The sequence below is a fragment of the Protopterus annectens genome, chromosome 7.part0 (genome assembly GCF_019279795.1).
Source record: "Protopterus annectens isolate FY-2018-M chromosome 7.part0, PAN1.0, whole genome shotgun sequence".
In the NCBI taxonomy this organism is placed as follows: Eukaryota; Metazoa; Chordata; order Ceratodontiformes; family Protopteridae; genus Protopterus; species Protopterus annectens.
Genome location: NC_056739.1, coordinates 157,208,031 through 157,223,565, shown reverse-complemented (window position 1 = coordinate 157,223,565; position 15,535 = coordinate 157,208,031). Strand labels below are relative to the sequence as shown.

Here is a 15,535-nt window from a genome sequence, read left to right as displayed (position 1 = left end):
ACATTTCTCAGCAGCTAGTGGTCTTGCACCACGGCTGCCAATAGAAAGTCGAGCTATAAAAGAGTACACCTCTCCATTTTTGTGCAAATTAAATACCAAGAAAGCACTAATATGCCTGAAAGCATTATCAATCAAGGTAAAAGCACATGCATGCCAAACACTTATTAAAATAAATCATACTTAAAAAAACATATCACCAAAACTCATCAACTAGAATTCAACAAAAGAACAAGAAACTATACCAAAACCAGTGGATTAAACACTTTGTAATTATAAATATACAAAACAAGTAACCCTTGTAACCTGTTTAACTCTAACTACATACAAAGAGCATTAAAACCATAATGTGCAGAACTAGGAGACAGATGGAGGGAAGAGATTCCATGGAGAACAGATGCAACCTCAACTCGCAGAGATGAGTAGAATGACTAAAGCATGGCCTGCAGGACGTCCGCAGCAAACACCACTCCACAACTGCATTACAGTGCAAGATTTAGAAAATGTTTAACTTCATACATGCCATGGAGCACCCACAAAAATACAAGGCTAACATGAATTTTTAAAGTGGTCACTCTGATGACATCCCTCACCTTCCTAGTCGACTGCAGGTTTATCTTTTATTGCACTTTTTGCAAACAAATAACTATGCAGTCTTGGTCAAGATAACTGCATGGCTCTACGTTCCTTTCATAAACAACACTAGCAACTCATCCAATTGCCTCATTTATTTAAAGTGCAGCATTTTAATTGCCTGCGTAAAACCAAGAAGCAGAATTTTTTCCCTCCTTTTTTCTTCCATTTAGAAGTCGAAAGACATTCATTTGCATTGGTTAAAAGAAAGTTTGAGAGACCATTTCAGGAATAAGGTAAGAAGCCAGTCCTTTTTTATTGCTGTGTTTATTTCTTTAGACATTAAGATCTGCACTTCAGAAATCCTTCTGGTACAGTGACTAGTATGGTGATTACAATTAAAATCCAAAGAAATATATATGAGATCTTTTGAAATGACATACCCATGAAAAAATAAAATTACTGATGTCCTTCAAGAATGCAACTGCAGTCCTAACATATGGGTTGCCCTGCCTGAGTCAGCCCTTCGGTCGGCCGGATTCCAAAGTCTGGATCCGGCGTCGGCTGATGTCGCCTCTTCCCTGACGTCAGAGCGGCTGGGGTATAAAAGCATCAGCCGACACCATCTTCTTCAGTCTTTCTTGCCGCGCGGTGCCCGAAGCAGAAGCAGTTCGCAAGTGCCGGTCGGCCAGCTCCTGTGTTTTCAGATACCGAAGTCATCAAAAAGCTAAGTACCCCGTTGGGGAACCTTTTCTTGCCTCAGCCGATGTCAGATAAAACTGCAAAAGTTAATAATTGCTTGTCTTGTGGTAAACAAATACCTCATAAGGACTTCCATTCTTACTGCCTTCCCTGCCTTGGCCCAGACCACGGCGTCTCGGCCTGTGCTTGCTTCAATAAGCGCACACTTAGGCGCTGAGCAGAATTTGCTGAAGACTTTTTTGGGGAAAATTACTCCTATATCATGCCGTCGGAACTACCGACAGCACATATTTCCAAAAAACGGAAGGACCGGGACCGACATTCGCGGCCCGCGACTTCCACCGACACCATGCTAAAGCCTACCGCGAGTGCATCGGTCTCTTCGGAGGCGGTAATTCAACCGCTCCAGGCCGACGACACCACTTCTTCGGTCCCGGAGGCTACCCCGGTGCCGGTTGTTGATTTTCCTCCTGAAACCGAAGCCCAAGATTTGCCTGACACCATACCGGTGGACAAAGTTACTCCAGCACGTGGAGCAGCTAGGCCTCCTGTGTCTATGTCCATCAAGGCCTACACACGTGCTAAGGCTGCCAGCCAGGCTAAGTCTCACCCTCCTAAATCTTTTTCACAGGGTCCCACTTCTGATAAACAGATCATGACTTTAGCTGCAGATCTAATTTCTTTAATCAGGGGCTATCGGGCTCATCCAGACAGAGGTTCTCAGCCGCCTTCAGACAAAAGGCCTAGGGTTGTGCAGGCAGATACCCTTTCCTCAGATGAAGCCTCTGGTGAGTCAGGCCATTCAGATTCCCAGGAAGAATCCTTCCCAGCCTACGAGGATTCTGATGCTGATTAATCCATTCCCTCTGCCTCTTCTCCTGAGGATATTTCTTTCGGGGAAATTCTCCACTCCATGAGAGAGCATTTTCAGTGGCAGGGCCAGGATTTCTCCAACTCCAGGAAAAGGCTTCGGACTTTCCTTAAGTTACCCCAGCACAGGCCTTTAGCTATACCCCCAGTGTTAGATACATTGGATGATGTGTACTCAGATTCGAGTGCTTCTCCTGATTCTCTCCCTCCTGCTCCTGTCAAGCCAGACAGATATTACAGGGTTCCTGAAGCTCATAAGCATCTCTTTAAGGCCCACTCTGTTGATCTAGAAACTATTTCTCAGGAGCCCAAAGGAGTGGCCACTTCCACGGCCAAAAATCCTTTGCCCGCAGACAGGGAATCTAGGTCCCTGGAGAGGTGGGGTAAAAAAGTTTATACCTCAACCACCCTTGCCATGAGGGCACTTAACTGTCTTTTTCATATGTTTCAGTATCAGGATTTCTTGATGGATGATTTGCAGAAAAAGTTAGCCTCTCCTGAGCCTTTAGATAGAAAGGCTTTGCAGGATTTGGTTCATAATACTCAGCAGGTTAGCAATCATTTTCTTCAGTGTGGTTATGATGCATTGGAAGTTTCATGTAGGGCAGCTATGACAGGGGCCGTCATATGTAGACATGCTTGGTTGAAAGAACAGACATTGCCAGATCATGTTAAAGTAAAGCTTCTAGATGCACCTCTGGAAAAACACAAGCTATTTGGTGATAATGCACAGGGTGTGTTGAAATCAATTGAGGAAAAGGCTAAATCAGTACAAACAGTCAAAGATTTCCTCCAGGTTCAGCCACCAAGGTTCAGCAGGAATTGGCCTTCGAAGAATTGGTCCTTTCCAGACACTGACAAGTTCCAAAGGGGAAAAAACAGGCATGCTCGAGGTAGAGGGCAATACCGAGGCTCCTACAGGGGCCACCAATGGCAACCGACTAATCAGAGAAGTGGCGCAGGGATGTCTACTGCTCCACAGGGGCAATCACAATGACTTGACTTTGACACTGCCGACCAAGGCTCAAAGAGAAGCACCTTTAGGCGGAAAATTATCTTTATTTTCAAAAAATTGGCACGTTTTTACAAAGGACAAATGGATTTTGGACATAATAGACAAAGGTTACAGGTTCCACTTCCATACCTTACCAAGGAGACGAGGCATGCCAAACCTGCCACAAAATCAAAGGGCAGAGGCACTCGTACAAGTTTCAAACCTGTTACAGATCAAAGCAATAGAAAAGGTTCCTCCTCAGGAACAAGGCCAGGGATTCTACTCAAGACTGTTCCTTGTTCCAAGAAAAGAAAAGCAATGGAGACCTATACCGGACATGTCCGCTCTAAACACTTTTCTCATTGTGCCAAAATTCAAAATGCTGACGTTACAGCAACTTCTTCCCATGCTGGGCAAGGGGTCTTGGCTGGTTACTCTGGACCTCAAGGAGGCATACCTGCATGTCCCAATCAGACACAGCTGCAGAAGATACCTCAGATTTCTTGCAGGGTCAGAGCATTATCAATTCTCAGCATTGCCTTTTGGCTTATCTACTGCACCCAGAGTATTCACGGAATGCCTGGCATCAGTAATTGCACATTGCAGACTTCAGGGGATACAAATATACCCTTACCTGGACGACTGCCTTATACAAGCGGACAGCAAGCAAGCCTCGATAAGAAACTTGGACTATGTCATTCATTTACTACAGGCTTTGGGATACACAGTCAACATTCAAAAATCAAGACTACTGCCATCCCAACAAATAATTTTTCTAGGAGCCAAACTGGACACAAACTCACAAATGGCTTTCCTCACAGAAGAAAAACAAGAACAATTACCAGATTACTTCAAAAGCCTAGCAAAGCACACCCAGATGACTGCAAGGAAAATCCTGCAGGCCCTGGGTTTCATGGCATCTTGCATTCTTCTGATTCCACTGGCAAGACTACCCATGAGAAAACTACAATGGTACCTAAAAAGTTTATGGTCTCAACACAGCCACAACTAAGAAGCAATTATTCCACTCATTCCATGTCTACAAAAGGAATTTTTGTGGTGGGCACAAGCAAGTCAATTAAACAAAGGCATGTCTTTCAACAAACCTCAAGCAAGCCAAACCATTACAACAGATGCCTCAGATCATGGATGGGGGGCGCACATGGAGGGCAGATGCATTCAAGGGCAATGGGCACCCCAGGAATTGCATCTGCACATCAATCAAAAAGAGATGCTGGCAGTGATTCATGCAATCGAGGCCTTCGGAAAATTTCTTCAGCAAGGTCATCTGCTAATAAAGACAGACAACACCACTGTTATGTGGTACATAAACAAACAGGGAGGCACCCATTCTTACCCCCTCTGCAGACTAACAATGACTCTTTGGGAAAAGTCCCTGAAACTGAACATACAGTTGCAATCCCAGTTTGTTCCAGGCAAGGACAATGTTCTGGCGGACAGTCTAAGCAGAAACATTATGGACCCGCACGAATGGATGTTGCATCCAGACATTTTTCACAAATAACTCATGCATGGGGAAGGCCGGACATAGATCTCTTTGCCTCACACCTCAATCATCATCTGAAGAAGTTCTGCTCAAGGACACACCATCCTCAAGCCTGGAGAATGGATGCTCTCTCCTTCAGCTGGAATTCTCTAACAATCTATGCATTCCCACCTCTACCATTAATGACCAAGGTGTTACTGAAGATCAAAGCAGAACAACCGAAAGGCATTTTGATAGCTCCAGACTGGCCAAGACAGCACTGGTATCCATTACTAAGGAGCATAACTCGCACCAAGCTGTGGCCCCTGCCTCAATGGCCTCTGCTTATAACTCAGCACAATTACAGGACTGTTCATCCCAACCTGCAAACATTGCAACTGACATCTTGGAGGGTTGCATGACTTCTCCCCATATCTCTCACTCCAAAAAAGTTGAAGAGATCTTACTGGAAGCACGCAGGCCTTCCACCAGAAAAACTTATTCAGCCAAATGGAAGAGATTCAACATCTGGAATGCCAACAAGGGTCAGGATGCATCAGTAATGAGCATCCCACAGATACTAGAATACTTGGCAGAAATGCTTCACAATGGCCTTTCATATTCTTCCATAAAAATACACGCTTCAGCAATTTCAGCAAAATACAACTGCGATCCACCTGTGTTTTCACATCCTTTGCTAAGACAGTTTCTAAGAGGGATAAAGAATATCAAACCTCCAAGAAAACCACCAGTGCCTGCATGGGACCTCAACTTCGTCTTGGAAAAATTAACTCGTCCTCCTTTTGAGCCAGCAGCATCTTCAGAATTGCAATTTCTCTCCTGGAAAACAGTTTTCCTGTTGGCAATTACTTCAGCAAGAAGAGTCTCGGAGATACAGGCCCTCATGGCAGTACCTCCATTTCTCATTTTCCATCAGGACAGAGTCTCTTTAAGAACCAATCCTTCATTCATGCCAAAAGTGATATCCAGGGTTTCTCTAAATCAAGCAATTCACCTGCCTACTTTCTTTCCCAATCCTCAAAATAAAGGAGAAAAGCTTCTGCACACTTTGGACATACACAGACAATTGCGCTACTACTTGGACAGAACAAAGACCAACAGAAAATCTGACCAACTATTTGTAGCTTACGCTGCTGGAGTACAAGGAAAGGCAATTTCCAAACAATTAATTTCAAAATGACTGCATCAGATTCTGCTACTCTTTCCATGGAAAAGGTGTGCCAGCCAATATCAGGCCACACTCCACCAGAGCTACAGCCACCTCCACAGCCTTTCTAAGAGGGGTGGCTACAAAGGACATTCTAGAAGCTGCTACATGGAGCTCCGTGCATACATTTTCCAAACATTACAACCTGCCTTTATATTCCAGATCCCGAGCAGGCTTTGCTTCTGCAGTCCTGCAGGGCATTTTAGCTACACCATCCTTATCTTAGATCCTACCACCCCCAGCTTGGCTATGGTATTCAACCCATATGTCAGGACTGCAGTTGCATTCTTGAAGGACATAGTACAGTTTTGTACCTACCATAAATGTAGATGTCCAATAGATATGCAACTGCAGTCAGGTTTTCCCTCCCTCCTACCCCTCTGTAATTCTCTTTTTTGGGTCCACTCCCCCTTTTTCAAATTAGCTGGGGATATCTGTTATGGTGCATCTGTTTATTACTGTTGTGCATGTCTGGAATTTTTATCCATTCTCTAAATTTAGCCTTCCTTGGAGGGCACCTGGCATCTGGGGCAAGAAACACTGAAGATGGCGTTGGCTGATGCTTTTATACCCCAGCCGCTCTGACGTCGGGAAAGAGGCGACATCAGCAGATGCCAGACCCAGACTTTGGAATCCGGCCGACCGAAGGGCTGCCTGAGGCAGGACAACCCATATGTCAGGACTGCAGTTGCATATCTATCGGACATCTACATTTATGGTAGGTACAAAACTGTACTTTTCATTTACAGAGTTCAAGTCCCAAGAAAGGCTTATACAGAATCTGGGTCACTCCAGCGAAGACTGAAGTTCCCATAAAGAACTGCTTCAACAGAGCCTGAGAAGCTATAGGTGGATATACAGGCATAGAAATGGCAGTCTACTTTAGCTAATGGAACAGGCTCAGCCAGCATTACACAAAGTAGTGAAACCCTATACAATCTAAACTGCTAGATGAGCATCATCTGCATAAAAGTAGGAACATGCAATCCATTTAACTAGGAAGTATTTTCTGGTGGCAGGCCTTTTAGATCCCTTCTGAACAGATGTTTGAAGAGAACCAGTGTTGTCTGGGCCAAAAGGGAGTCACCACAATTATTTTTGAAAAGTTCTTTTGAATCTTCAAAGTTCACCTGGATATCAGTGGAAAGGGTGGAAATGCTTACAGGAACATTCTTGTTCAAAGGAATGAAAAACATCTCTTTTTGAGTCTTGCTTGCAAAGACCTGTGGCACAGAATTAGCTTAAATGCCCGTTTTGAAAGGAAGCAGAGAGATGTATTTGAGGTGTTCGCCACTAACTGGATCAATTCCTGGAAGATTCCCCCCATTCATTTTCCAATCATGAGGGTCTGTCCTGGTCCTACTCAGTTTATCTTCCACTACATTCTGCACTGATGAAATACAAGATGCTTGGAGAATTAAGAATAAGGAATGCTGCAAAGCTACCTCCCACAATATAATGGTCAGACTGCACAGAGGGCAATATCTGGTACCCCTATGATATTGTTGGTTATCACCTGCAGAGGTCAACATACCTAATATGTTTATCAGCTTTTGTCTTTCTGAAGAACTCCATAGGCCTTGCACCTTTAACTCCTAAGAAAATGCTCCCCAAGCAAAAGCTGAAGTCTGGTGAGAGACTGGCTTGGGTCTAAGGACAGAAGGGTAAACCTGGCTGCAGCTCTGATGTCTCCACAAGTGCAGCCCCCCCCCCCCAATCCCAAAGCTGGAATGTAGATGCTGCAGTGAATGCACATGCTCAATCAATGTGCTATTTTAGCAAAAATGGAATCTCTCTCGTGTAACATGGTTAGAGGAATTATGAGAATCACAGAAAACATGAACCCTAGGATCTTGAGAAATTCTCACGTTGAAGTCCAAGATTAAAAAAAATGCAGGCAAGTTTCCAGATAAAAACCCAGACATTTGCTGAGAAGTGTCTGTAAGGCAACCTAGAAACCCAATCCTGTGTGACAAAGTCAAGGAGGGTTTTTGAACATTTACCTAGAATCCAAGATTGTTGAGCAGAAACGTAACCCAAGCTAAGGACTCTTGGCATACAAGAGACTACTCTGCAAATATATGTCTAAACAGGGAATATAAGAATGCCATTTAGGCAACAATGAGCTATGACTGGAGATTAAAGTTTTATCATCCTTAGGGTAGAGAACTCAAAGGGTAATGCAGAGGGCCGACAAAGTGAACCAGAGACAGAAACTTGAACTTTCCTGAAGCCTACAGCTATAGTAGCATAGTAAGTATCTTTTTAGGTCTAAGTTTCCATGAGACTCAATGGAGGAATGAGGTAACAGACTCAGTGGGTCACAATTTTGAATTCTGGTACTTCCACACACAGGTTTAAAAAGGAAAGATCTAGTACTGGCCTCCAAAAAGGCTCTTTCTTTTGTACAACAAACATTCTGGAGGAGAAGCTTTTGACTCTGTGAATTAAAGGCACTGGTTCTATGACTTCCAGTGTGTGTAAATACTATAGCACTTACAGTTTGCTTTGTAGGGTAAGGAGGCATTCTCCCAAATGGAGGTTTTTGTAACCAGTACAAACTGTAACCCTCCTGAACCACCCTTAGCACCAAACAGTGTGAAACAGTCTGCATTCTAAGGGGAATGCTGAGAGACTGTTTCTGGGACAGATTTGAAGAGATGTGGGCGAGACTACTGACAGTCACTCAACTATTTGACTACCCCCTTTTATGAAAGGGCCCATTTGCCTGTTGATTACTACTCCTCTCCAGCCATCTCATTTTTGTTCCCCATTGGCCAAAACATGATTGCTCGACTGACTTTTTAAAAGAAGAGGGAGGCTTGAAGGGATTTATACTGTGGAAAATAAATATATTAGACACTCCTTGCATTTTCCCTCCTTCACCAAATTGTCTGAGAACCCGAATAGCACACACCCTTGACTACAGCAGAATCTAAAATTTCAGACCTTACCTCTTACTGTCTTTCGGCTTTTCCCGGTTACGGGTAGCCACAGCGGAACTCCGGTCCACTAATGATTGGCAGTAGATTTTTACGTGCTGGCTTGCCAGGTCTAACACACAACCTTCAACGAAGGAACACCCATTCACGCATGTCGACACACAGAAGACGCTCTGAGAATCAAACGTGCAACGTCTAACTATGAGGCGACAACGCTACCGCAGCAGACCTTACCTAAAATCAACAAACGTTTGGTTATGCACCCAGGCGTACCTTCTCAAAACTCTAGACTCAGTTATCTGCACAATCGTACATGCTCTTCAAGGGACGTTTAAATAGCTGAGACTAGAAATGTGATGTAGAAAGAAGATACCCTTCTGCATTAGAGTTGCTGAAAAATCTCTCAGACTGCCCATATAACTTAGCATAAACGTCATCATATAGGGTCATAGGTTCATACTAAGCTATCGGCCCTAGGGCATTTATAAGCCTAGCCAGAGTGTGCTTGGCTTTCACCACCCATTTTAAATTAATTTTGCTATGCCCTTTTTCGAGGCTAGTATACTGTGCCTCTGTCTAACAGTGACACAGAAGTGATACCCGGGGTAAACCTACGATCTCCCATCCACTCATCAAGATTCCTCTTGAAGAGAGTCAAAGAGGGACTCTGCCTAACCTGGACTGGGATTTTATTCCAGAGTGAAGGGAGCCTCTGGGTTATGAATCTGTCCCTCCAGCATGTCCTATTTATTTCAGTGCTGAGGTTCAAGTCTCTCGAGCGTGTAGCTTGATGGGATTTGGATTTTCTGAGGTGCAGCATGTCCATTAATTCCGGGTTGGACATGGCTTTACCGTCAGGCACAGATCGCCTCTGAGCAGGCGATATGCCACTGAGCAGAGCTGGAGTTTCTTTAACCGGGCAGCATATGGCATCTGTTTCAGCCCTTTGATCCTCTTGGTGAGGTACTTTTGGGGTCTTTCCAGTTGCTGCAGGTGTCTGGCAAGGTACATCCCAAAAGGGGCATTGTACTCAATTATGGGCCTGATGAGGGATGAGTAAAGAGGCACGATGACCTCCCCTGACCTAGATGTGAATCCCTTCATGATTAGGTGGGCTATATAAAATGTTTTTCTAACCACTTTGGCCACGTGGTTGTCAAATGAGAGATTGCTATCAACTTGGGTCCCCAGGTCCCCAATTACTTCTTCCATACTTAATGGATTACCACCTATGTGGTAATTTGTGGGCACTTTGTTTTTGCCAAAGGAGATGACTATACACTTTTTGGCGTTTAGCTTGAGGCCATGGCTCTGGCACCAGTTGTCTGTTTCTATGAGGCCCTTTTGGAGGATGCTTGTGTCGGCTGGAGAGTCGATTATGGCGCCCAGTTTGCAGTCATCTGTGAACTTGGTCAGCCACAGTCCTTCTGTGTTGGCCTGTACCTCTGAGAAATATATACCGGACAAGAGAGGTCCCAGGACTGAGCCTTGTGGGACGCCACTTGTAAATGGTTTGGAGTCTGACATGGCTCCAGCAATTCTAACCATGTGGGTTCTGTCCTTGAGCCAGTTTGCAACCCATCTAGTGACATAGGGGTTTATATTTAAGCTGGTGAGCTTGTCTATAATGCCTGAGTGGGGTATTGTATCGAAGGCTTTTGCGAGGTCCAGGTAGGCTGTGTGGACCACCTTCCCCTCGTCAATGGCCTTGGTGACTGTTTCAAAGAAATCGACCAGGTTTAAGAGGCAGGATCTGCCCTTAAAGCCGAACTGGGTAGGATCCAGTGTCTGTAGGTCCCCAATATCTTTATTTTTGAGGTCCATGATGATCCTTTCCATAGCTTTGCAGACCAAGCTAGTCAGGCTTATGGGGCGAAAATTTCCAGGATCCATTGAGGCACCACCTTTGTGGAGAGGGACCACTGTTGCTGTACGCCACTCTTTGGGTACATATCCTGTAGTAAAGGCTAAGACTGAACAGTAGTTTTATGTTTGGGTTTAGCTCTTCTTGGAGTTCATGTAGGAAGCAGCCCGGGACACTGTCTGGTCCCATTGATGCTGTGTTTTTTGCTTTGGAAAGGGCAGCTCTTACCTGAGCATCTGAGGTGTCAGGGGGGCAGCACTCTGCTGGGACAGATATTTGCCCTTTTGGTGGGGGGGGGGGGGGAGTTTGCGCTGAACCTGTCAGCTAGGATGTTGGCAATGTCTGTGGGTTCGGTGTATTTTTTGTCATTTTGGACAAATTCTGAGCATATCTGGGAATTCCCACCCAGGTTCCTAACATAACTAAAGAAAGCCTTGTGATTATCCTTAGTGTCCTGTGCAATTTCTTTCTCGAAGCTGGCCTTAGACGATTTTATGAGTGCCCGTAGTTTTTTGCTAATACTGATCAGTGATGCCTTCCCTTTTTGGGATTTTGCTCCATCATTTAGTAGCCTCCTCCTTCTATTGTATAGTTTGTTTATGGCTGGGGTCCACCAGATAGGACGTCTGCCTTTGGAGGATTGGGTCTTGGTTTTATTTCGGATTGCATGATCCATGCATTCCAAAAGGTGTTCATAGAAGGCATTTATAAAGGATTCTGAGGTCTGGGCCGTATTTTCCACAGGCCCGGGGGCTTTGAAGGATTCCACCTCGGTTTTGAGGAGTGTGAAATTTGCTTTAGAGAAGTTTTTCACTGTGGTTTTCTGGGCAGGGGGTGGGGTTGGGATGTGAATATCCAGTGAGATTAGTTTATGATCTGATCTTACCAGTGAGGGATACACTTCTGGTCTGGAGCAGAGAGTCCCCATGTTGGTGATGATCAGGTCCAGTATGTTTTCCCCTCTTGTGGGAGTGGTAACAAGTTGCTCCATAGCATTTGAGTTTATAAATTCTAGGAACCTTTGGGCTAGGGTGTTGGAGCTAGAGTAATGCTCCCAGTCTATGTTTGGGTAGTTGAAGTCGCCCAATATAATGATGTTTGGAGAGACCTTCATATTTTCCAGTGTTCTCAGGAAGGCCGAGTGGGGTTCCTGGGTTTGGGAGGGTGGTCTGTAGCAGACTATAAACTGGAAGGCAGTTTTACCCACTGTTAGTTGCACATGGATAGTCTCTGATGCTTCGTGCTGTGCCACCAACCTGTAGGTGTGGGTATCTTTGACTAATATTGATACTCCCCCCTCCTTTTGTGGTATGAGGTATAACCTGATAGTGCTGGGGTGCCCTTGGGAGCCTTGAACCAGATTTCTGTTACTGCATAGATATCGATGTTCTCCATGCTAAGGAGAGTTTCGAGTGCGTGCATCTTGAGGTGTAGACTTCTGGCGTTGAGTAGCATTACTCTTAGTTTCTTATCCCTTGTGATACCTATGGAGGTGGGTTTGTCTTTTGAGCCTTGCCTAAAAAAGGCACTATGGGGGTAGCAAGAGCCTTTGCCAATATAAGAAAGCCCAGGGGTGACAGGTGCAAGCAGTCCCTAGCGAAGCATCGTGGCTTGTCGAGCATGTCATCCCAGGCTGACAGGCATTGGATCCCCTTTGAATGACACCAATACTTAAGCCAATTGTAGAAATTGATCATCTTGTCTTCATATTGTGGCATCATTCTCGGTGAGGGTAAGATGCTACTCAGGTCAGGGTCATACCGGCCTGGGCTACATGCTCAGAGAGCTCCTCTATGTCTCTTTTCATGTAGTCCAGGGAGGTACGTCTCAGGTCATTCACACCAGCATGGACAATGACTGAGTCATATTTGTACTTGCCTTGGAGTGACCGGAGTGCTTGTGTTATGTGGCGGATCCTAGCACCAGACAGGCAGCTCACCGTGACCTTCTCCTTGTTCAGCCTGGTGAGCGGGACGTCAGTGTGCCTGACGATAGAGTCACCTATTACAAGTGTATCAGGTGTGCTGTTTAACCTTACGTTCTGTGACTGTTCGGCACACTGGCTTTGTGAGCTATGTGTTGCACGTGTTTTGTTTTGGGGTAGTGGTTGCTTGAGTGTCTGCTTTGGAGGTCTCTGCTGCTTAGGCAGATTTTTATTTAGAGCCTCAGAGTATGTTTTTGTGTGTTTAGTTTGCTGTCGTGGTAGGTCTATGTGAGACTGGAATTGTAGTGAGTGTGGTTTCCTTCTCCTCCTGACTGGTTACGCCAGTACTGAGTTGAGAGAGCTTAGCCTCCAGTTTGGCTATATGGTTGCATCTCTCACATGTGTTGGAATTTGTTGGGAGGAGGAGAGAGTTGTCTGTGTACATGAGGCAGTTGTAACATTGCCTCAAGATTCACCAGCTGGACCGGAGAGGAGATTGACAACTGACCTTTGGACATGCTAGAATAGTATTGGGAATTCCTTTATAATTGAAAAAAGGGCCAATGGGGAACAAAGTACTCAAGGGGAGTTTGTGAGGGTGTAGTGCTTTTAATTTTTTAGTGCTGACTTAGTGAGCAAGTGCCAGGTAACTTAAATGCAATGTGTTACAGGTAACAAACGCAAAAATGACAAAGAGTGCAATAATATATACCCAATAATTAAGAATTCTTTCTTTGATCCCAGAAGGGTTTGTATTAAAGAGCAATCTGTTGCCAGATGGCAAAGGAAAATATACTGTTGGATGGATTAGATCTGAGGTAAGAAAAAATAAATTTGAGTGCAATGTTTTATATAGTTTGTCTTCCTTCTTAGGAACTGATGGCTTGATATCACAATTATTGCACTCTGCAGTTAACAGATTTAGGTTGTTGGGGAGGAAAGTCTGCAGAATGAAGCTCATTTATTTGTAATTTATCATATTTTCTCAATTCAGGAGGATCCCATAAAAACACCTCATTCATCATATCAATGGCCTGAAAACTCCCAGGAGAGCAAAAGCTTACAGGAGGACGAGAGATCAAGGTATTTTCCGAAGCTGAGATTTGGGATTGGGATTCGGCAGGTAAAGAAAAGTACAGTTTTGTACCTACCATAAATGTAGATGTTCGAAGATCCACATTGCTGCAGTCCTAACACTTGGGTAGTCCGCTGTCCCAGTCGCCCGAATAACCAAGATATTGATTGTGGGTCAATCAATTGTCATTTGTCTGACATCAGCCAGGGCAAATGCAAATGCGATGACCCCGCGCCATATCCTTTTCTTGCCCCAGACCCCAGAAGACCCCTAAGATAAGAAGAAAAAAAAAAAAACCAAAAAAAACTGTACCTAATATATACAATATATACAACAATATTACAAAATTTACAAAAGAAGGAAGGAGGGAGGGAAATTGGACTGCAACAATGTGGATCTTCATCTACATTTATGGTCTCACATTGCTGCAGTCCTAACACTTGGGTAGAATCCAAAGCAGAGAGTAAGGGGAGCTAAACTAACTATAATGAAGCAGGAGCTGCTGCCCTGCTGCAAACCAGCCCTGGATTTAGAATAGAGAGAAGGTGTAATAATGCTGAGAAAGTATGCACTGAACGTGGAATGAGGCCTAATCCCAGCTGGAATCTCCTTGCCATGGGATGGGATAACAGCTGCCTGTGTACATCTAAAGTGTGCAAAATCTTTTCCCCATTTTGTGGATTTGCATATGAATAGTTTGGTTTAAAGCCACACTAGAAACCACCTTTTAGGCATAAAATGAAGGATTAGTACGAAATGATACCCTATCCTTGAAAAAATCAAAAAGGCTCAAACGCCATAGGGCCTGCAATTCAACCCTTCCTTTCTAGTAATAGATGGCCAACAAAAAGCAGTCTTCCCCACCATGACAAGTATTTCACAGCAGTAGCCAGCTGCAGCATGAATCTTAATGGAAGAGAAAGACAAACCTTTCCAATAACTCAGTAAGATATCTGCACTCCAAAATAAAATCTCTCCATTTTTTTGCATACACTTACGTGTACTAGGCCTTCTGGCTGGCTTCCATAAATCAAAACTTGTTGAGGAAGTTGAGACCTGCTGTGGTTCAAAACAGAATATGCCAGGCTGTTAGATGAAGAGAGTGAGCTTGACATTGAGGAGATGACCTTCCTCAGTAATGGGTACCAGTGTTGCCGAGGCCAATCTGGAGCTATCAAAATCATCCTTGGCTGTCTTGTCTGACAGGACACTGTCAATTGTCGAAAATACATGAAGATCCAGTTTCACATCTGCTAAGGAGTTCTGTGCTCCTGGCAGAAACGATAAGAATGTGTTCCCCTTGCTTGTTGATGTACCACATGACAGTAGTGTTGTCTGTAGAAATCAACACTGCCCCTGGAAGAAGTAACCCTTGAAAGCCATTTAATGCTACTGGACTGCACTGCTGTTGGTATATGTAGATGCTGTAGTCTTCCATACATTTTTAGATACCATTGCACATATTCCAGATGCTGCAGAGAAATTTGCGAAGGATAAGTCCACCCCCTTAGTAGGCCAATTTCACTAAACAGCCTCCTCCATTTTCTTTAAAACTGTTTTTATCAGAAGGAACGCCCTGAGAAACAGTTTCTGGGTCTGCCCTAGGACTCTTAAAAAGATACTTATGAGCTTCAGGCACTCTAATACCCTGTCCGTTTAACTGGGGGGGGAGGCAAAGAATCAGGGTTCAGGGAAGCCTCTGCAAAACATCCTCTACCACATCCAGAACAGGAGGTAGCTAAAAAGGCCTATGCTGGGGTAGAAATAAAATTCCTTCCCCTTTTCCTTTCCTAGAATCCAGAGAGATTTTCCTAAATGCTGGAATGAAGAGTCTAGTCATCTACATCAGAATCAGAATAAGGAGGATACAATCATAGTAA

The 15,535-nt window shown here is 44.4% G+C and overlaps 1 protein-coding gene across 2 annotated transcripts in view; it reads right to left on the bottom strand.

Moving 5' to 3' along the window:
* Positions 1-15,535, bottom strand: part of KIF21B (kinesin family member 21B) — a 1,412,490-nt gene that overhangs the window by 482,227 nt on the left and 914,728 nt on the right. The window lies entirely within an intron of this gene.